The sequence below is a fragment of the Melanostigma gelatinosum genome (assembly GCF_949748355.1).
Source record: "Melanostigma gelatinosum genome assembly, chromosome: 10".
Taxonomy (NCBI): Eukaryota; Metazoa; Chordata; class Actinopteri; order Perciformes; family Zoarcidae; genus Melanostigma; species Melanostigma gelatinosum.
The window spans coordinates 8,028,722-8,052,867 of record NC_136643.1 but is presented as its reverse complement, the minus strand read 5'-3'; positions in this window follow the sequence as shown (position 1 = coordinate 8,052,867).

The following is a 24,146-nucleotide window of genomic DNA, read 5'->3' as shown; positions in this document are numbered from 1 at the left end:
ATGAGGATACTCTGGTGATGAAGATACTCTGTTGATGAGGATACTCTGTTGATGAAGATACTCTGGTGATGAGGATACTCTGATGATGAGGATCATCTGGTGATGAAGAAACTCTGGTGATGAGGATACTCTGGTGAAGAGGATACTCTGTTGATGAGGATACTCTGTTGATGAAGATACTCTGGTGATGAGGATACTCTGATGATGAGGATACTCTGGTGAAGAGGATACTCTGCTGAAGAGGATACTCTGGTGAAGAGGATACTCTGGTGGCGAGGATACTCTGGTGAAGAGGATACTTTGGTGGCGAGGATACTCTGGTGAAGAGGATACTCTGGTGGTGAGGATAATCTGGTGATGAAGATACTCTGTTGATGAAGATACTCTGGTGATGAGGATACTCTGGTGATGAAGATACTCTGGTGATGAGGATACTCTGGTGGTGAGGATACTCTGGTGACGAAGATACTCTGGTGATGAAGATACTCTGTTGATGAGGATACTCTGGTGATGTAGATACTCTGGTGATGTAGATACTCTGGTGATGAGGATACTCTGGTGATGAAGATACTCTGATGATGAGGATACTCTGGTGGTGAGGATACTCTGGTGATGAAGATACTCTGTTTATGAAGATACTCTGGTGATGAGGATACTCTGGTGATGAAGATACTCTGGTGATGAGGATACTCTGGTGGTGAGGATACTCTGGTGACGAAGATACTCTGGTGATGAAGATACTCTGTTGATGAGGATACTCTGGTGAAGAGGATACTCTGCTGAAGAGGATACTCTGGTGAAGAGGATACTCTGGTGGCGAGGATACTCTGGTGATGAGGATACTCTGTTGATGAAGATACTCTGTTGATGAGGATACTCTGGTGGTGAGGATACTCTGGTGATGAAGACACTCTGTTGATGAAGATACTCTGGTGATGAGGATACTCTGGTGATGAAGATACTCTGGTGATGAGGATACTCTGGTGGTGAGGATACTCTGGTGACGAGGATGCTCTGGTGATGAAGAGACTCTGTTGATGAGGATACTCTGGTGATGAAGATACTCTGTTGATGAGGATACGCTGCTGAAGAGGATACTCTGCTGAAGAGGATACTCTGGTGAAGAGGATACTCTGGTGGCGAGGATACTCTGGTGAAGAGGATACTCTGGTGGTGAGGATACTCTGGTGGTGAGGATACTCTGGTGGTGAGGATACTCTGGTGGTGAGGATACTCTGGTGGTGAGGATACTCTGGTGATGAGGCTACTCTGGTGGTGAGGATACTCTGGTGATGAGGATACTCTGGTGATGAGGATACTCTGATGATGAGGATCATCTGGTGATGAGGATACTCTGTTGATGAAGATACTCTGGTGATAAGGATACTCTGCTGAAGAGGATACTCTGGTGGCGAGGATACTCTGGTGAAGAGGATGCTCTGGTGATGAGGATACTCTGGTGGTGAGGATACTCTGGTGATGAGGATACTCTGGTGATGAGGATACTCTGGTGAAGAGGATACTCTGGTGGCGAGGATACTCTGGTGAAGAGGATACTTTGGTGGCGAGGATACTCTGGTGAAGAGGATACTCTGGTGGTGAGGATAATCTGGTGATGAAGATACTCTGTTGATGAAGATACTCTGGTGATGAGGATACTCTGGTGATGAAGATACTCTGGTGATGAGGATACTCTGGTGGTGAGGATACTCTGGTGACGAAGATACTCTGGTGATGAAGATACTCTGTTGATGAGGATACTCTGGTGATGTAGATACTCTGGTGATGTAGATACTCTGGTGATGAGGATACTCTGGTGATGAAGATACTCTGATGATGAGGATACTCTGGTGGTGAGGATACTCTGGTGATGAAGATACTCTGTTGATGAAGATACTCTGGTGATGAGGATACTCTGGTGATGAAGATACTCTGGTGATGAGGATACTCTGGTGGTGAGGATACTCTGGTGACGAAGATACTCTGGTGATGAAGATACTCTGTTGATGAGGATACTCTGGTGAAGAGGATACTCTGCTGAAGAGGATACTCTGGTGAAGAGGATACTCTGGTGGCGAGGATACTCTGGTGATGAGGATACTCTGTTGATGAAGATACTCTGTTGATGAGGATACTCTGGTGGTGAGGATACTCTGGTGATGAAGACACTCTGTTGATGAAGATACTCTGGTGATGAGGATACTCTGGTGATGAAGATACTCTGGTGATGAGGATACTCTGGTGGTGAGGATACTCTGGTGACGAGGATGCTCTGGTGATGAAGAGACTCTGTTGATGAGGATACTCTGGTGATGAAGATACTCTGTTGATGAGGATACGCTGCTGAAGAGGATACTCTGCTGAAGAGGATACTCTGGTGAAGAGGATACTCTGGTGGCGAGGATACTCTGGTAAAGAGGATACTCTGGTGGTGAGGATACTCTGGTGGTGAGGATACTCTGGTGGTGAGGATACTCTGGTGGTGAGGATACTCTGGTGATGAGGCTACTCTGGTGGTGAGGATACTCTGGTGATGAGGATACTCTGGTGATGAGGATACTCTGATGATGAGGATCATCTGGTGATGAGGATACTCTGGTGATGAGGATACTCTGGTGATGAGGATACTCTGGTGATGAGGATACTCTGGTGATGAAGATACTCTGTTAATGAGGATACTCTGGTGATGTAGATACTCTGGTGATGAGGATACTCTGGTGATGAAGATACTCTGTTGATGAGGATACTCTGTTGATGAAGATACTCTGGTGATGAGGATACTCTGATGATGAGGATCATCTGGTGATGAAGAAACTCTGGTGATGAGGATACTCTGGTGAAGAGGATACTCTGTTGATGAGGATACTCTGTTGATGAAGATACTCTGGTGATGAGGATACTCTGATGATGAGGATACTCTGGTGAAGAGGATACTCTGCTGAAGAGGATACTCTGGTGAAGAGGATACTCTGGTGGCTAGGATACTCTGGTGAAGAGGATACTCTGGTGGTGAGGATAATCTGGTGATGAAGATACTCTGTTGATGAAGATACTCTGGTGATGAGGATACTCTGGTGATGAAGATACTCTGGTGATGAGGATACTCTGGTGGTGAGGATACTCTGGTGACGAAGATACTCTGGTGATGAAGATACTCTGTTGATGAGGATACTCTGGTGATGTAGATACTCTGGTGATGAAGATACTCTGATGATGAGGATACTCTGGTGGTGAGGATACTCTGGTGATGAAGATACTCTGTTGATGAAGATACTCTGGTGATGAGGATACTCTGGTGATGAAGATACTCTGGTGATGAGGATACTCTGGTGGTGAGGATACTCTGGTGACGAAGATACTCTGGTGATGAAGATACTCTGTTGATGAGGATACTCTGGTGAAGAGGATACTCTGGTGATGAGGATACTCTGGTGGTGAGGATACTCTGGTGACGAGGATGCTCTGGTGATGAAGATACTCTGTTGATGAGGATACTCTGGTGATGAAGATACTCTGTTGATGAGGATACTCTGGTGAAGAGGATACTCTGCTGAAGAGGATACTCTCGTGAAGACGATACTCTGGTGGCGAGGATACTCTGGTGAAGAGGATACTCTGGTGGTGAGGATACTCTGGTGGTGAGGATACTCTGGTGGTGAGGATACTCTGGTGATGAGGCTACTCTGGTGGTGAGGATACTCTGGTGATGAAGATACTCTGATGATGAGGATACTCTGGTGGTGAGGATACTCTGGTGATGAAGATACTCTGTTGATGAAGATACTCTGGTGATGAGGATACTCTGGTGATGAAGATACTCTGGTGATGAGGATACTCTGGTGGTGAGGATACTCTGGTGACGAAGGTACTCTGGTGATGAAGATACTCTGTTGATGAGGATACTCTGGTGAAGAGGATACTCTGCTGAAGAGGATACTCTGGTGAAGAGGATACTCTGCTGAAGAGGATACTCTGGTGAAGAGGATACTCTGCTGAATAGGATACTCTGGTGAAGAGGATACTCTGGTGGCGAGGATACTCTGGTGAAGAGGATACTCTGGTGGTGAGGATACTCTGGTGGAGAGGATACTCTGGTGGAGAGGATACTCTGGTGGCGAGGATACTCTGGTGAAGAGGATACTCTGGTGGTGAGGATACTCTGGTGGCGAGGATACTCTGGTGGTGAGGATACTCTGGTGATGAGGATACTCTGGTGGTGAGGATACTCTGGTGATGAGGATACTCTGTTGGCGAGGATACTCTGGTGGTGAGGATACTCTGGTGACGAGGATACTCTCGTGATGAGGATACTCTGGTGGTAAGGATACTCTGGTGACGAGGATACTCTGTTGCTGAAGATACTCTGTTGATGAGGATACTCTGGTGATGAAGATACTCTGTTGATGAGGATACTCTGGTGAAGAGGATACTCTGCTGAAGAGGATACTCTGCTGAAGAGGATACTCTGGTGGTGAGGATACTCTGGTGACGAGGATACTCTGGTGATGAAGATACTCTGCTGAAGAGGATACTCTGGTGGCGAGGATACTCTGGTGAAGAGGATACTCTGGTGGTGAGGATACTCTGGTGGAGAGGATACTCTGGTGGCGAGGATACTCTGGTGAAGAGGATACTCTGGTGGTGAGGATACTCTGGTGGCGAGGATACTCTGGTGGTGAGGATACTCTGGTGATGAGGATACTCTGGTGGTGAGGATACTCTGGTGATGAGGATACTCTGTTGGCGAGGATACTCTGGTGGTGAGGATACTCTGGTGACGAGGATACTCTCGTGATGAGGATACTCTGGTGGTAAGGATACTCTGGTGACGAGGATACTCTGTTGCTGAAGATACTCTGTTGATGAGGATACTCTGGTGATGAAGATACTCTGTTGATGAGGATACTCTGCTGAAGAGGATACTCTGCTGAAGAGGATACTCTGGTGGTGAGGATACTCTGGTGACGAGGATACTCTGGTGATGAAGATACTCTGCTGAAGAGGATACTCTGGTGGTGAGGATACTCTGGTGACGAGGATACTCTGGTGATGAAGATACTCTGGTGAAGAGGATACTCTGTTGATGAGGATACTCTGTTGATGAAGATACTCTGGTGATGAGGATACTCTGGTGAGGAAGATACTCTGGTGACGAGGAAACTCTGGTGGTGAGGATACTCTGGTGACGAGGATACTCTGGTGATGAAGATACTCTGTTGATGAGGATACTCTGGTGAAGAGGATACTCTGTTGATGATGATACTCTGGTGATGACGATACTCTGATGATGTGGATACTCTGATGATGAGGATCATCTGGTGATGAAGATACTCTGGTGATGAGGATACTCTGGTGATGAAGATACTCTGGTGATGAGGATACTCTGGTGAGGAAGATACTCTGGTGATGAGGATGCTCTGTTGATGAGGATACTCTGGTGAAGAGGATACTCTGTTGATGAGGATACTCTGTTGATGAAGATACTCTGGTGATGAGGATACTCTGATGATGAGGATACTCTGGTGAAGAGGATACTCTGCTGAAGAGGATACTCTGGTGAAGACGATACTCTGGTGGCGAGGATACTCTGGTGAAGAGGATACTCTGGTGGTGAGGATAATCTGGTGATGAAGATACTCTGTTGATGAAGATAGTCTGTTGATGAGGATACTCTGGTGGTGAGGATACTCTGGTGATGAAGACACTCTGTTGATGAAGATACTCTGGTGATGAGGATACTCTGGTGATGAAGATACTCTGGTGATGAGGATACTCTGGTGGTGAGGATACTCTGGTGACGAGGATGCTCTGGTGATGAAGATACTCTGTTGATGAGGATACTCTGGTGATGAAGATACTCTGTTGATGAGGATACTCTGGTGAAGAGGATACTCTGCTGAAGAGGATACTCTCGTGAAGACGATACTCTGGTGGCGAGGATACTCTGGTGGCGAGGATACTCTGGTGAAGAGGATACTCTGGTGGTGAGGATACTCTGGTGGTGAGGATACTCTGGTGGTGAGGATACTCTGGTGATGAGGATACTCTGGTTATTGAGGATACTCTGGTGATGAGGATACTCTGATGATGAGGATCATCTGGTGATGAGGATACTCTGTTGATGAAGATACTCTGGTGGTGAGGATAATCTGGTGATGAAGATACTCTGTTGATGAAGATACTCTGGTGATGAGGATACTCTGGTGATGAAGATACTCTGGTGATGAGGATACTCTGGTGGTGAGGATACTCTGGTGACGAAGATACTCTGGTGATGAAGATACTCTGTTGATGAGGATACTCTGGTGATGTAGATACTCTGGTGATGTAGATACTCTGGTGATGAGGATACTCTGGTGATGAAGATACTCTGATGATGAGGATACTCTGGTGGTGAGGATACTCTGGTGATGAAGATACTCTGTTGATGAAGATACTCTGGTGATGAGGATACTCTGGTGATGAAGATACTCTGGTGATGAGGATACTCTGGTGGTGAGGATACTCTGGTGACGAAGATACTCTGGTGATGAAGATACTCTGTTGATGAGGATACTCTGGTGAAGAGGATACTCTGCTGAAGAGGATACTCTGGTGAAGAGGATACTCTGGTGGCGAGGATACTCTGGTGATGAGGATACTCTGTTGATGAAGATACTCTGTTGATGAGGATACTCTGGTGGTGAGGATACTCTGGTGATGAAGACACTCTGTTGATGAAGATACTCTGGTGATGAGGATACTCTGGTGATGAAGATACTCTGGTGATGAGGATACTCTGGTGGTGAGGATACTCTGGTGACGAGGATGCTCTGGTGATGAAGAGACTCTGTTGATGAGGATACTCTGGTGATGAAGATACTCTGTTGATGAGGATACGCTGCTGAAGAGGATACTCTGCTGAAGAGGATACTCTGGTGAAGAGGATACTCTGGTGGCGAGGATACTCTGGTGAAGAGGATACTCTGGTGGTGAGGATACTCTGGTGGTGAGGATACTCTGGTGGTGAGGATACTCTGGTGGTGAGGATACTCTGGTGATGAGGCTACTCTGGTGGTGAGGATACTCTGGTGATGAGGATACTCTGGTGATGAGGATACTCTGGTGATGAGGATCATCTGGTGATGAGGATACTCTGGTGATGAGGATACTCTGGTGATGAGGATACTCTGGTGATGAGGATACTCTGGTGATGAAGATACTCTGTTAATGAGGATACTCTGGTGATGTAGATACTCTGGTGATGAGGATACTCTGGTGATGAAGATACTCTGTTGATGAGGATACTCTGTTGATGAAGATACTCTGGTGATGAGGATACTCTGATGATGAGGATCATCTGGTGATGAAGAAACTCTGGTGATGAGGATACTCTGGTGAAGAGGATACTCTGTTGATGAGGATACTCTGTTGATGAAGATACTCTGGTGATGAGGATACTCTGATGATGAGGATACTCTGGTGAAGAGGATACTCTGCTGAAGAGGATACTCTGGTGAAGAGGATACTCTGGTGGCTAGGATACTCTGGTGAAGAGGATACTCTGGTGGTGAGGATAATCTGGTGATGAAGATACTCTGTTGATGAAGATACTCTGGTGATGAGGATACTCTGGTGATGAAGATACTCTGGTGATGAGGATACTCTGGTGGTGAGGATACTCTGGTGACGAAGATACTCTGGTGATGAAGATACTCTGTTGATGAGGATACTCTGGTGATGTAGATACTCTGCTGATGAAGATACTCTGATGATGAGGATACTCTGGTGGTGAGGATACTCTGGTGATGAAGATACTCTGTTGATGAAGATACTCTGGTGATGAGGATACTCTGGTGATGAAGATACTCTGGTGATGAGGATACTCTGGTGGTGAGGATACTCTGGTGACGAAGATACTCTGGTGATGAAGATACTCTGTTGATGAGGATACTCTGGTGAAGAGGATACTCTGGTGATGAGGATACTCTGGTGGTGAGGATACTCTGGTGACGAGGATGCTCTGGTGATGAAGATACTCTGTTGATGAGGATACTCTGGTGATGAAGATACTCTGTTGATGAGGATACTCTGGTGAAGAGGATACTCTGCTGAAGAGGATACTCTCGTGAAGACGATACTCTGGTGGCGAGGATACTCTGGTGAAGAGGATACTCTGGTGGTGAGGATACTCTGGTGGTGAGGATACTCTGGTGGTGAGGATACTCTGGTGATGAGGCTACTCTGGTGGTGAGGATACTCTGGTGATGAAGATACTCTGATGATGAGGATACTCTGGTGGTGAGGATACTCTGGTGATGAAGATACTCTGTTGATGAAGATACTCTGGTGATGAGGATACTCTGGTGATGAAGATACTCTGGTGATGAGGATACTCTGGTGGTGAGGATACTCTGGTGACGAAGATACTCTGGTGATGAAGATACTCTGTTGATGAGGATACTCTGGTGAAGAGGATACTCTGCTGAAGAGGATACTCTGGTGAAGAGGATACTCTGCTGAAGAGGATACTCTGGTGAAGAGGATACTCTGCTGAATAGGATACTCTGGTGAAGAGGATACTCTGGTGGCGAGGATACTCTGGTGAAGAGGATACTCTGGTGGTGAGGATACTCTGGTGGAGAGGATACTCTGGTGGCGAGGATACTCTGGTGAAGAGGATACTCTGGTGATGAAGATACTCTGATGATGAGGATACTCTGGTGGTGAGGATACTCTGGTGATGAAGATACTCTGTTGATGAAGATACTCTGGTGATGAGGATACTCTGGTGATGAAGATACTCTGGTGATGAGGATACTCTGGTGGTGAGGATACTCTGGTGGCGAGGATACTCTGGTGATGAGGATACTCTGTTGATGAAGATACTCTGTTGATGAGGATACTCTGGTGGTGAGGATACTCTGGTGATGAAGACACTCTGTTGATGAAGATACTCTGGTGATGAGGATACTCTGGTGATGAAGATACTCTGGTGATGAGGATACTCTGGTGGTGAGGATACTCTGGTGACGAGGATGCTCTGGTGATGAAGAGACTCTGTTGATGAGGATACTCTGGTGATGAAGATACTCTGTTGATGAGGATACGCTGCTGAAGAGGATACTCTGCTGAAGAGGATACTCTGGTGAAGAGGATACTCTGGTGGCGAGGATACTCTGGTGAAGAGGATACTCTGGTGGTGAGGATACTCTGGTGGTGAGGATACTCTGGTGGTGAGGATACTCTGGTGGTGAGGATACTCTGGTGATGAGGCTACTCTGGTGGTGAGGATACTCTGGTGATGAGGATACTCTGGTGATGAGGATACTCTGATGATGAGGATCATCTGGTGATGAGGATACTCTGGTGATGAGGATACTCTGGTGATGAGGATACTCTGGTGATGAGGATACTCTGGTGATGAAGATACTCTGTTAATGAGGATACTCTGGTGATGTAGATACTCTGGTGATGAGGATACTCTGGTGATGAAGATACTCTGTTGATGAGGATACTCTGTTGATGAAGATACTCTGGTGATGAGGATACTCTGATGATGAGGATCATCTGGTGATGAAGAAACTCTGGTGATGAGGATACTCTGGTGAAGAGGATACTCTGTTGATGAGGATACTCTGTTGATGAAGATACTCTGGTGATGAGGATACTCTGATGATGAGGATACTCTGGTGAAGAGGATACTCTGCTGAAGAGGATACTCTGGTGAAGAGGATACTCTGGTGGCTAGGATACTCTGGTGAAGAGGATACTCTGGTGGTGAGGATAATCTGGTGATGAAGATACTCTGTTGATGAAGATACTCTGGTGATGAGGATACTCTGGTGATGAAGATACTCTGGTGATGAGGATACTCTGGTGGTGAGGATACTCTGGTGACGAAGATACTCTGGTGATGAAGATACTCTGTTGATGAGGATACTCTGGTGATGTAGATACTCTGCTGATGAAGATACTCTGATGATGAGGATACTCTGGTGGTGAGGATACTCTGGTGATGAAGATACTCTGTTGATGAAGATACTCTGGTGATGAGGATACTCTGGTGATGAAGATACTCTGGTGATGAGGATACTCTGGTGGTGAGGATACTCTGGTGACGAAGATACTCTGGTGATGAAGATACTCTGTTGATGAGGATACTCTGGTGAAGAGGATACTCTGGTGATGAGGATACTCTGGTGGTGAGGATACTCTGGTGACGAGGATGCTCTGGTGATGAAGATACTCTGTTGATGAGGATACTCTGGTGATGAAGATACTCTGTTGATGAGGATACTCTGGTGAAGAGGATACTCTGCTGAAGAGGATACTCTCGTGAAGACGATACTCTGGTGGCGAGGATACTCTGGTGAAGAGGATACTCTGGTGGTGAGGATACTCTGGTGGTGAGGATACTCTGGTGGCGAGGATACTCTGGTGAAGAGGATACTCTGGTGGTGAGGATACTCTGGTGGAGAGGATACTCTGGTGGCGAGGATACTCTGGTGAAGAGGATACTCTGGTGGTGAGGATACTCTGGTGGCGAGGATACTCTGGTGGTGAGGATACTCTGGTGATGAGGATACTCTGGTGGTGAGGATACTCTGGTGATGAGGATACTCTGTTGGCGAGGATACTCTGGTGGTGAGGATACTCTGGTGACGAGGATACTCTCGTGATGAGGATACTCTGGTGGTAAGGATACTCTGGTGACGAGGATACTCTGTTGCTGAAGATACTCTGTTGATGAGGATACTCTGGTGATGAAGATACTCTGTTGATGAGGATACTCTGGTGAAGAGGATACTCTGCTGAAGAGGATACTCTGCTGAAGAGGATACTCTGGTGGTGAGGATACTCTGGTGACGAGGATACTCTGGTGATGAAGATACTCTGCTGAAGAGGATACTCTGGTGGCGAGGATACTCTGGTGAAGAGGATACTCTGGTGGTGAGGATACTCTGGTGGAGAGGATACTCTGGTGGCGAGGATACTCTGGTGAAGAGGATACTCTGGTGGTGAGGATACTCTGGTGGCGAGGATACTCTGGTGGTGAGGATACTCTGGTGATGAGGATACTCTGGTGGTGAGGATACTCTGGTGATGAGGATACTCTGTTGGCGAGGATACTCTGGTGGTGAGGATACTCTGGTGACGAGGATACTCTCGTGATGAGGATACTCTGGTGGTAAGGATACTCTGGTGACGAGGATACTCTGTTGCTGAAGATACTCTGTTGATGAGGATACTCTGGTGATGAAGATACTCTGTTGATGAGGATACTCTGCTGAAGAGGATACTCTGCTGAAGAGGATACTCTGGTGGTGAGGATACTCTGGTGACGAGGATACTCTGGTGATGAAGATACTCTGCTGAAGAGGATACTCTGGTGGTGAGGATACTCTGGTGACGAGGATACTCTGGTGATGAAGATACTCTGGTGAAGAGGATACTCTGTTGATGAGGATACTCTGTTGATGAAGATACTCTGGTGATGAGGATACTCTGGTGAGGAAGATACTCTGGTGACGAGGAAACTCTGGTGGTGAGGATACTCTGGTGACGAGGATACTCTGGTGATGAAGATACTCTGTTGATGAGGATACTCTGGTGAAGAGGATACTCTGTTGATGATGATACTCTGGTGATGAGGATACTCTGATGATGTGGATACTCTGATGATGAGGATCATCTGGTGATGAAGATACTCTGGTGATGAGGATACTCTGGTGATGAAGATACTCTGGTGATGAGGATACTCTGGTGAGGAAGATACTCTGGTGATGAGGATGCTCTGTTGATGAGGATACTCTGGTGAAGAGGATACTCTGTTGATGAGGATACTCTGTTGATGAAGATACTCTGGTGATGAGGATACTCTGATGATGAGGATACTCTGGTGAAGAGGATACTCTGCTGAAGAGGATACTCTGGTGAAGACGATACTCTGGTGGCGAGGATACTCTGGTGAAGAGGATACTCTGGTGGTGAGGATAATCTGGTGATGAAGATACTCTGTTGATGAAGATAGTCTGTTGATGAGGATACTCTGGTGGTGAGGATACTCTGGTGATGAAGACACTCTGTTGATGAAGATACTCTGGTGATGAGGATACTCTGGTGATGAAGATACTCTGGTGATGAGGATACTCTGGTGGTGAGGATACTCTGGTGACGAGGATGCTCTGGTGATGAAGATACTCTGTTGATGAGGATACTCTGGTGATGAAGATACTCTGTTGATGAGGATACTCTGGTGAAGAGGATACTCTGCTGAAGAGGATACTCTCGTGAAGACGATACTCTGGTGGCGAGGATACTCTGGTGGCGAGGATACTCTGGTGAAGAGGATACTCTGGTGGTGAGGATACTCTGGTGGTGAGGATACTCTGGTGGTGAGGATACTCTGGTGATGAGGATACTCTGGTTATTGAGGATACTCTGGTGATGAGGATACTCTGATGATGAGGATCATCTGGTGATGAGGATACTCTGTTGATGAAGATACTCTGGTGGTGAGGATAATCTGGTGATGAAGATACTCTGTTGATGAAGATACTCTGGTGATGAGGATACTCTGGTGATGAAGATACTCTGGTGATGAGGATACTCTGGTGGTGAGGATACTCTGGTGACGAAGATACTCTGGTGATGAAGATACTCTGTTGATGAGGATACTCTGGTGATGTAGATACTCTGGTGATGTAGATACTCTGGTGATGAGGATACTCTGGTGATGAAGATACTCTGATGATGAGGATACTCTGGTGGTGAGGATACTCTGGTGATGAAGATACTCTGTTGATGAAGATACTCTGGTGATGAGGATACTCTGGTGATGAAGATACTCTGGTGATGAGGATACTCTGGTGGTGAGGATACTCTGGTGACGAAGATACTCTGGTGATGAAGATACTCTGTTGATGAGGATACTCTGGTGAAGAGGATACTCTGCTGAAGAGGATACTCTGGTGAAGAGGATACTCTGGTGGCGAGGATACTCTGGTGATGAGGATACTCTGTTGATGAAGATACTCTGTTGATGAGGATACTCTGGTGGTGAGGATACTCTGGTGATGAAGACACTCTGTTGATGAAGATACTCTGGTGATGAGGATACTCTGGTGATGAAGATACTCTGGTGATGAGGATACTCTGGTGGTGAGGATACTCTGGTGACGAGGATGCTCTGGTGATGAAGAGACTCTGTTGATGAGGATACTCTGGTGATGAAGATACTCTGTTGATGAGGATACGCTGCTGAAGAGGATACTCTGCTGAAGAGGATACTCTGGTGAAGAGGATACTCTGGTGGCGAGGATACTCTGGTGAAGAGGATACTCTGGTGGTGAGGATACTCTGGTGGTGAGGATACTCTGGTGGTGAGGATACTCTGGTGGTGAGGATACTCTGGTGATGAGGCTACTCTGGTGGTGAGGATACTCTGGTGATGAGGATACTCTGGTGATGAGGATACTCTGATGATGAGGATCATCTGGTGATGAGGATACTCTGGTGATGAGGATACTCTGGTGATGAGGATACTCTGGTGATGAGGATACTCTGGTGATGAAGATACTCTGTTAATGAGGATACTCTGGTGATGTAGATACTCTGGTGATGAGGATACTCTGGTGATGAAGATACTCTGTTGATGAGGATACTCTGTTGATGAAGATACTCTGGTGATGAGGATACTCTGATGATGAGGATCATCTGGTGATGAAGAAACTCTGGTGATGAGGATACTCTGGTGAAGAGGATACTCTGTTGATGAGGATACTCTGTTGATGAAGATACTCTGGTGATGAGGATACTCTGATGATGAGGATACTCTGGTGAAGAGGATACTCTGCTGAAGAGGATACTCTGGTGAAGAGGATACTCTGGTGGCTAGGATACTCTGGTGAAGAGGATACTCTGGTGGTGAGGATAATCTGGTGATGAAGATACTCTGTTGATGAAGATACTCTGGTGATGAGGATACTCTGGTGATGAAGATACTCTGGTGATGAGGATACTCTGGTGGTGAGGATACTCTGGTGACGAAGATACTCTGGTGATGAAGATACTCTGTTGATGAGGATACTCTGGTGATGTAGATACTCTGCTGATGAAGATACTCTGATGATGAGGATACTCTGGTGGTGAGGATACTCTGGTGATGAAGATACTCTGTTGATGAAGATACTCTGGTGATGAGGATACTCTGGTGATGAAGATACTCTGGTGATGAGGATACTCTGGTGGTGAGGATACTCTGGTGACGAAGATACTCTGGTGATGAAGATACTCTGTTGATGAGGATACTCTGGTGAAGAGGATACTCTGGTGATGAGGATACTCTGGTGGTGAGGATACTCTGGTGACGAGGATGCTCTGGTGATGAAGATACTCTGTTGATGAGGATACTCTGGTGATGAAGATACTCTGTTGATGAGGATACTCTGGTGAAGAGGATACTCTGCTGAAGAGGATACTCTCGTGAAGACGATACTCTGGTGGCGAGGATACTCTGGTGAAGAGGATACTCTGGTGGTGAGGATACTCTGGTGGTGAGGATACTCTGGTGGTGAGGATACTCTGGTGATGAGGCTACTCTGGTGGTGAGGATACTCTGGTGATGAAGATACTCTGATGATGAGGATACTCTGGTGGTGAGGATACTCTGGTGATGAAGATACTCTGTTGATGAAGATACTCTGGTGATGAGGATACTCTGGTGATGAAGATACTCTGGTGATGAGGATACTCTGGTGGTGAGGATACTCTGGTGACGAAGATACTCTGGTGATGAAGATACTCTGTTGATGAGGATACTCTGGTGAAGAGGATACTCTGCTGAAGAGGATACTCTGGTGAAGAGGATACTCTGCTGAAGAGGATACTCTGGTGAAGAGGATACTCTGCTGAATAGGATACTCTGGTGAAGAGGATACTCTGGTGGCGAGGATACTCTGGTGAAGAGGATACTCTGGTGGTGAGGATACTCTGGTGGAGAGGATACTCTGGTGGCGAGGATACTCTGGTGAAGAGGATACTCTGGTGATGAAGATACTCTGATGATGAGGATACTCTGGTGGTGAGGATACTCTGGTGATGAAGATACTCTGTTGATGAAGATACTCTGGTGATGAGGATACTCTGGTGATGAAGATACTCTGGTGATGAGGATACTCTGGTGGTGAGGATACTCTGGTGGCGAGGATACTCTGGTGATGAGGATACTCTGTTGATGAAGATACTCTGTTGATGAGGATACTCTGGTGGTGAGGATACTCTGGTGATGAAGACACTCTGTTGATGAAGATACTCTGGTGATGAGGATACTCTGGTGATGAAGATACTCTGGTGATGAGGATACTCTGGTGGTGAGGATACTCTGGTGACGAGGATGCTCTGGTGATGAAGAGACTCTGTTGATGAGGATACTCTGGTGATGAAGATACTCTGTTGATGAGGATACGCTGCTGAAGAGGATACTCTGCTGAAGAGGATACTCTGGTGAAGAGGATACTCTGGTGGCGAGGATACTCTGGTGAAGAGGATACTCTGGTGGTGAGGATACTCTGGTGGTGAGGATACTCTGGTGGTGAGGATACTCTGGTGGTGAGGATACTCTGGTGATGAGGCTACTCTGGTGGTGAGGATACTCTGGTGATGAGGATACTCTGGTGATGAGGATACTCTGATGATGAGGATCATCTGGTGATGAGGATACTCTGGTGATGAGGATACTCTGGTGATGAGGATACTCTGGTGATGAGGATACTCTGGTGATGAAGATACTCTGTTAATGAGGATACTCTGGTGATGTAGATACTCTGGTGATGAGGATACTCTGGTGATGAAGATACTCTGTTGATGAGGATACTCTGTTGATGAAGATACTCTGGTGATGAGGATACTCTGATGATGAGGATCATCTGGTGATGAAGAAACTCTGGTGATGAGGATACTCTGGTGAAGAGGATACTCTGTTGATGAGGATACTCTGTTGATGAAGATACTCTGGTGATGAGGATACTCTGATGATGAGGATACTCTGGTGAAGAGGATACTCTGCTGAAGAGGATACTCTGGTGAAGAGGATACTCTGGTGGCTAGGATACTCTGGTGAAGAGGATACTCTGGTGGTGAGGATAATCTGGTGATGAAGATACTCTGTTGATGAAGATACTCTGGTGATGAGGATACTCTGGTGATGAAGATACTCTGGTGATGAGGATACTCTGGTGGTGAGGATACTCTGGTGACGAAGATACTCTGGTGATGAAGATACTCTGTTGATGAGGATACTCTGGTGATGTAGATACTCTGCTGATGAAGATACTCTGATGATGAGGATACTCTGGTGGTGAGGATACTCTGGTGATGAAGATACTCTGTTGATGAAGATACTCTGGTGATGAGGATACTCTGGTGATGAAGATACTCTGGTGATGAGGATACTCTGGTGGTGAGGATACTCTGGTGACGAAGATACTCTGGTGATGAAGATACTCTGTTGATGAGGATACTCTGGTGAAGAGGATACTCTGGTGATGAGGATACTCTGGTGGTGAGGATACTCTGGTGACGAGGATGCTCTGGTGATGAAGATACTCTGTTGATGAGGATACTCTGGTGATGAAGATACTCTGTTGATGAGGATACTCTGGTGAAGAGGATACTCTGCTGAAGAGGATACTCTCGTGAAGACGATACTCTGGTGGCGAGGATACTCTGGTGAAGAGGATACTCTGGTGGTGAGGATACTCTGGTGGTGAGGATACTCTGGTGGCGAGGATACTCTGGTGAAGAGGATACTCTGGTGGTGAGGATACTCTGGTGGAGAGGATACTCTGGTGGCGAGGATACTCTGGTGAAGAGGATACTCTGGTGGTGAGGATACTCTGGTGGCGAGGATACTCTGGTGGTGAGGATACTCTGGTGATGAGGATACTCTGGTGGTGAGGATACTCTGGTGATGAGGATACTCTGTTGGCGAGGATACTCTGGTGGTGAGGATACTCTGGTGACGAGGATACTCTCGTGATGAGGATACTCTGGTGGTAAGGATACTCTGGTGACGAGGATACTCTGTTGCTGAAGATACTCTGTTGATGAGGATACTCTGGTGATGAAGATACTCTGTTGATGAGGATACTCTGGTGAAGAGGATACTCTGCTGAAGAGGATACTCTGCTGAAGAGGATACTCTGGTGGTGAGGATACTCTGGTGACGAGGATACTCTGGTGATGAAGATACTCTGCTGAAGAGGATACTCTGGTGGCGAGGATACTCTGGTGAAGAGGATACTCTGGTGGTGAGGATACTCTGGTGGAGAGGATACTCTGGTGGCGAGGATACTCTGGTGAAGAGGATACTCTGGTGGTGAGGATACTCTGGTGGCGAGGATACTCTGGTGGTGAGGATACTCTGGTGATGAGGATACTCTGGTGGTGAGGATACTCTGGTGATGAGGATACTCTGTTGGCGAGGATACTCTGGTGGTGAGGATACTCTGGTGACGAGGATACTCTCGTGATGAGGATACTCTGGTGGTAAGGATACTCTGGTGACGAGGATACTCTGTTGCTGAAGATACTCTGTTGATGAGGATACTCTGGTGATGAAGATACTCTGTTGATGAGGATACTCTGCTGAAGAGGATACTCTGCTGAAGAGGATACTCTGGTGGTGAGGATACTCTGGTGACGAGGATACTCTGGTGATGAAGATACTCTGCTGAAGAGGATACTCTGGTGGTGAGGATACTCTGGTGACGAGGATACTCTGGTGATGAAGATACTCTGGTGAAGAGGATACTCTGTTGATGAGGATACTCTGTTGATGAAGATACTCTGGTGATGAGGATACTCTGGTGAGGAAGATACTCTGGTGACGAGGAAACTCTGGTGGTGAGGATACTCTGGTGACGAGGATACTCTGGTGATGAAGATACTCTGTTGATGAGGATACTCTGGTGAAGAGGATACTCTGTTGATGATGATACTCTGGTGATGAGGATACTCTGATGATGTGGATACTCTGATGATGAGGATCATCTGGTGATGAAGATACTCTGGTGATGAGGATACTCTGGTGATGAAGATACTCTGGTGATGAGGATACTCTGGTGAGGAAGATACTCTGGTGATGAGGATGCTCTGTTGATGAGGATACTCTGGTGAAGAGGATACTCTGTTGATGAGGATACTCTGTTGATGAAGATACTCTGGTGATGAGGATACTCTGATGATGAGGATACTCTGGTGAAGAGGATACTCTGCTGAAGAGGATACTCTGGTGAAGACGATACTCTGGTGGCGAGGATACTCTGGTGAAGAGGATACTCTGGTGGTGAGGATAATCTGGTGATGAAGATACTCTGTTGATGAAGATAGTCTGTTGATGAGGATACTCTGGTGGTGAGGATACTCTGGTGATGAAGACACTCTGTTGATGAAGATACTCTGGTGATGAGGATACTCTGGTGATGAAGATACTCTGGTGATGAGGATACTCTGGTGGTGAGGATACTCTGGTGACGAGGATGCTCTGGTGATGAAGATACTCTGTTGATGAGGATACTCTGGTGATGAAGATACTCTGTTGATGAGGATACTCTGGTGAAGAGGATACTCTGCTGAAGAGGATACTCTCGTGAAGACGATACTCTGGTGGCGAGGATACTCTGGTGGCGAGGATACTCTGGTGAAGAGGATACTCTGGTGGTGAGGATACTCTGGTGGTGAGGATACTCTGGTGGTGAGGATACTCTGGTGATGAGGATACTCTGGTTATTGAGGATACTCTGGTGATGAGGATACTCTGATGATGAGGATCATCTGGTGATGAGGATACTCTGTTGATGAAGATACTCTGGTGATAAGGATACTCTGCTGAAGAGGATACTCTGGTGGCGAGGATACTCTGGTGAAGAGGATGCTCTGGTGATGAGGATACTCTGGTGGTGAGGATACTCTGGTGATGAGGATACTCTGGTGGTGAGGATACTCTGATGATGAGGAAACTCTGGTGGTGAGGATACTCTGGTGATGAGGATACTCTGGTGATGAGGATACTCTGATGATGAGGATACTCTGGTGATGAAGATACTCTGTTAATGAGGATACTCTGGTGATGTAGATACTCTGGTGATGTATATACTCTGGTGATGAGGATACTCTGGTGATGAAGATACTCTGTTAATGAGGATACTCTGGTGATGTAGATACTCTGGTGATGTATATACTCTGGTGATGAGGATACTCTGGTGATGAAGATACTCTGGTGATGAGGATACTCTGGTGATGAAGATACTCTGTTGATGAGGATACTCTGTTGATGAAGATACTCTGGTGATGAGGATACTCTGATGATGAGGATCATCTGGTGATGAAGAAACTCTGGTGATGAGGATACTCTGTTGATAAGGATACTCTGGTGAAGAGGATACTCTGTTGATGAGGATACTCTGTTGATGAAGATACTCTGGTGATGAGGATACTCTGATGATGAGGATACTCTGGTGAAGAGGATACTCTGCTGAAGAGGATACTCTGGTGGCGAGGATACTCTGGTGAAGAGGATACTCTGGTGGTGAGGATACTCTGGTGGCGAGGATACTCTGGTGAAGAGGATACTCTGGTGGTGAGGATAATCTGGTGATGAAGATACTCTGTTGATGAAGATACTCTGGTGATGAGGATACTCTGGTGATGAAGATACTCTGGTGATGAGGATACTCTGGTGGTGAGGATACTCTGGTGACGAAGATACTCTGGTGATGAAGATACTCTGTTGATGAGGATACTCTGGTGATGTAGATACTCTGGTGATGTAGATACTCTGGTGATGAGGATACTCTGGTGATGAAGATACTCTGATGATGAGGATACTCTGGTGGTGAGGATACTCTGGTGATGAAGATACTCTGTTGATGAATATACTCTGGTGATGAAGATACTCTGGTGATGAAGATACTCTGGTGATAAGGATACTCTGCTGAAGAGGATACTCTGGTGGTGAGGATACTCTGGTGAAGAGTATGCTCTGGTGATGAGGATACTCTGGTGGTGAGGATACTCTGGTGATGAGGATACTCTGGTGGTGAGGATACTCTGATGATGAGGAAACTCTGGTGGTGAGGATACTCTGGTGATGAGGATACTCTGGTGATGAGGATACTCTGATGATGAGGATACTCTGGTGATGAAGATACTCTGTTAATGAGGATACTCTGGTGATGAAGATACTCTGGTGATGAGGATACTCTGGTGATGAAGATACTCTGTTGATGAGGATACTCTGTTGATGAAGATACTCTGGTGATGAGGATACTCTGGTGATGAGGATACTCTGGTGATGAAGATACTCTGTTGATGAGGATACTCTGTTGATGAAGATACTCTGGTGATGAGGATACTCTGATGATGAGGATCATCTGGTGATGAAGAAACTCTGGTGATGAGGTTACTCTGTTGATGAGGATACTCTGGTGAAGAGGATACTCTGTTGATGAGGATACTCTGTTGATGAAGATACTCTGGTGATGAGGATACTCTGATGATGAGGATACTCTGGTGAAGAGGATACTCTGCTGAAGAGGATACTCTGGTGAAGAGGATACTCTGGTGACGAGGATACTCTGGTGAAGAGGATACTCTGGTGGTGAGGATAATCTGGTGATGAAGATACTCTGTTGATGAAGATACTCTGGTGATGAGGATACTCTGGTGATGAAGATACTCTGGTGATGAGGATACTCTGGTGGTGAGGATACTCTGGTGACGAAGATACTCTGGTGATGAAGATACTCTGTTGATGAGGATACTCTGGTGATGTAGATACTCTGGTGATGTAGATACTCTGGTGATGAGGATACTCTGGTGATGAGGATACTCTGATGATGAGGATCATCTGGTGATGAGGATACTCTGTTGATGAAGATACTCTGGTGATAAGGATACTCTGCTGAAGAGGATACTCTGGTGGCGAGGATACTCTGGTGAAGAGGATGCTCTGGTGATGAGGATACTCTGGTGGTGAGGATACTCTGGTGATGAGGATACTCTGGTGGTGAGGATACTCTGGTGAAGAGGATACTCTGCTGAAGAGGATACTCTGGTGAAGAGGATACTCTGGTGGCGAGGATACTCTGATGATGAGGATACTCTGGTGATGAAGATACTCTGGTGGTGAGGATACTCTGGTGACGAGGATACTCTGGTGATGAAGATACTCTGGTGACGAGGATACTCTGGTGGTGAGGATACTCTGGTGACGAGGATACTCTGGTGATGAAGATACTCTGTTGATGAGGATACTCTGGTGAAGAGGATACTCTGTTAATGAGGATACTCTGGTGATGTAGATACTCTGGTGATGAGGATACTCTGGTGATGAAGATACTCTGTTGATGAGGATACTCTGTTGATGAAGATACTCTGGTGATGAGGATACTCTGGTGATGAGGATACTCTGGTGATGAAGATACTCTGTTGATGAGGATACTCTGTTGATGAAGATACTCTGGTGATGAGGATACTCTGATGATGAGGATCATCTGGTGATGAAGAAACTCTGGTGATGAGGTTACTCTGTTGATGAGGATACTCTGGTGAAGAGGATACTCTGTTGATGAGGATACTCTGTTGATGAAGATACTCTGGTGATGAGGATACTCTGATGATGAGGATACTCTGGTGAAGAGGATACTCTGCTGAAGAGGATACTCTGGTGAAGAGGATACTCTGGTGACGAGGATACTCTGGTGAAGAGGATACTCTGGTGGTGAGGATAATCTGGTGATGAAGATACTCTGTTGATGAAGATACTCTGGTGATGAGGATACTCTGGTGGTGAGGATACTCTGGTGATGAGGATACTCTGGTTATTGAGGATACTCTGGTGATGAGGATACTCTGATGATGAGGATCATCTGGTGATGAGGATACTCTGTTGATGAAGATACTCTGGTGATAAGGATACTCTGCTGAAGAGGATACTCTGGTGGCGAGGATACTCTGGTGAAGAGGATGCTCTGGTGATGAGGATACTCTGGTGGTGAGGATACTCTGGTGATGAGGATACTCTGGTGGTGAGGATACTCTGATGATGAGGAAACTCTGGTGGTGAGGATACTCTGGTGATGAGGATACTCTGGTGATGAGGATACTCTGATGATGAGGATACTCTGGTGATGAAGATACTCTGTTAATGAGGATACTCTGGTGATGTAGATACTCTGGTGATGTATATACTCTGGTGATGAGGATACTCTGGTGATGAAGATACTCTGTTAATGAGGATACTCTGGTGATGTAGATACTCTGGTGATGTATATACTCTGGTGATGAGGATACTCTGGTGATGAAGATACTCTGGTGATGAGGATACTCTGGTGATGAAGATACTCTGTTGATGAGGATACTCTGTTGATGAAGATACTCTGGTGATGAGGATACTCTGATGATGAGGATCATCTGGTGATGAAGAAACTCTGGTGATGAGGATACTCTGTTGATAAGGATACTCTGGTGAAGAGGATACTCTGTTGATGAGGATACTCTGTTGATGAAGATACTCTGGTGATGAGGATACTCTGATGATGAGGATACTCTGGTGAAGAGGATACTCTGCTGAAGAGGATACTCTGGTGGCGAGGATACTCTGGTGAAGAGGATACTCTGGTGGTGAGGATACTCTGGTGGCGAGGATACTCTGGTGAAGAGGATACTCTGGTGGTGAGGATAATCTGGTGATGAAGATACTCTGTTGATGAAGATACTCTGGTGATGAGGATACTCTGGTGATGAAGATACTCTGGTGATGAGGATACTCTGGTGGTGAGGATACTCTGGTGACGAAGATACTCTGGTGATGAAGATACTCTGTTGATGAGGATACTCTGGTGATGTAGATACTCTGGTGATGTAGATACTCTGGTGATGAGGATACTCTGGTGATGAAGATACTCTGATGATGAGGATACTCTGGTGGTGAGGATACTCTGGTGATGAAGATACTCTGTTGATGAATATACTCTGGTGATGAAGATACTCTGGTGATGAAGATACTCTGGTGATAAGGATACTCTGCTGAAGAGGATACTCTGGTGGCGAGGATACTCTGGTGAAGAGTATGCTCTGGTGATGAGGATACTCTGGTGGTGAGGATACTCTGGTGATGAGGATACTCTGGTGGTGAGGATACTCTGATGATGAGGAAACTCTGGTGGTGAGGATACTCTGGTGATGAGGATACTCTGGTGATGAGGATACTCTGATGATGAGGATACTCTGGTGATGAAGATACTCTGTTAATGAGGATACTCTGGTGATGAAGATACTCTGGTGATGAGGATACTCTGGTGATGAAGATACTCTGTTGATGAGGATACTCTGTTGATGAAGATACTCTGGTGATGAGGATACTCTGGTGATGAGGATACTCTGGTGATGAAGATACTCTGTTGATGAGGATACTCTGTTGATGAAGATACTCTGGTGATGAGGATACTCTGATGATGAGGATCATCTGGTGATGAAGAAACTCTGGTGATGAGGTTACTCTGTTGATGAGGATACTCTGGTGAAGAGGATACTCTGTTGATGAGGATACTCTGTTGATGAAGATACTCTGGTGATGAGGATACTCTGATGATGAGGATACTCTGGTGAAGAGGATACTCTGCTGAAGAGGATACTCTGGTGAAGAGGATACTCTGGTGACGAGGATACTCTGGTGAAGAGGATACTCTGGTGGTGAGGATAATCTGGTGATGAAGATACTCTGTTGATGAAGATACTCTGGTGATGAGGATACTCTGGTGATGAAGATACTCTGGTGATGAGGATACTCTGGTGGTGAGGATACTCTGGTGACGAAGATACTCTGGTGATGAAGATACTCTGTTGATGAGGATACTCTGGTGATGTAGATACTCTGGTGATGTAGATACTCTGGTGATGAGGATACTCTGGTGATGAGGATACTCTGATGATGAGGATCATCTGGTGATGAGGATACTCTGTTGATGAAGATACTCTGGTGATAAGGATACTCTGCTGAAGAGGATACTCTGGTGGCGAGGATACTCTGGTGAAGAGGATGCTCTGGTGATGAGGATACTCTGGTGGTGAGGATACTCTGGTGATGAGGATACTCTGGTGGT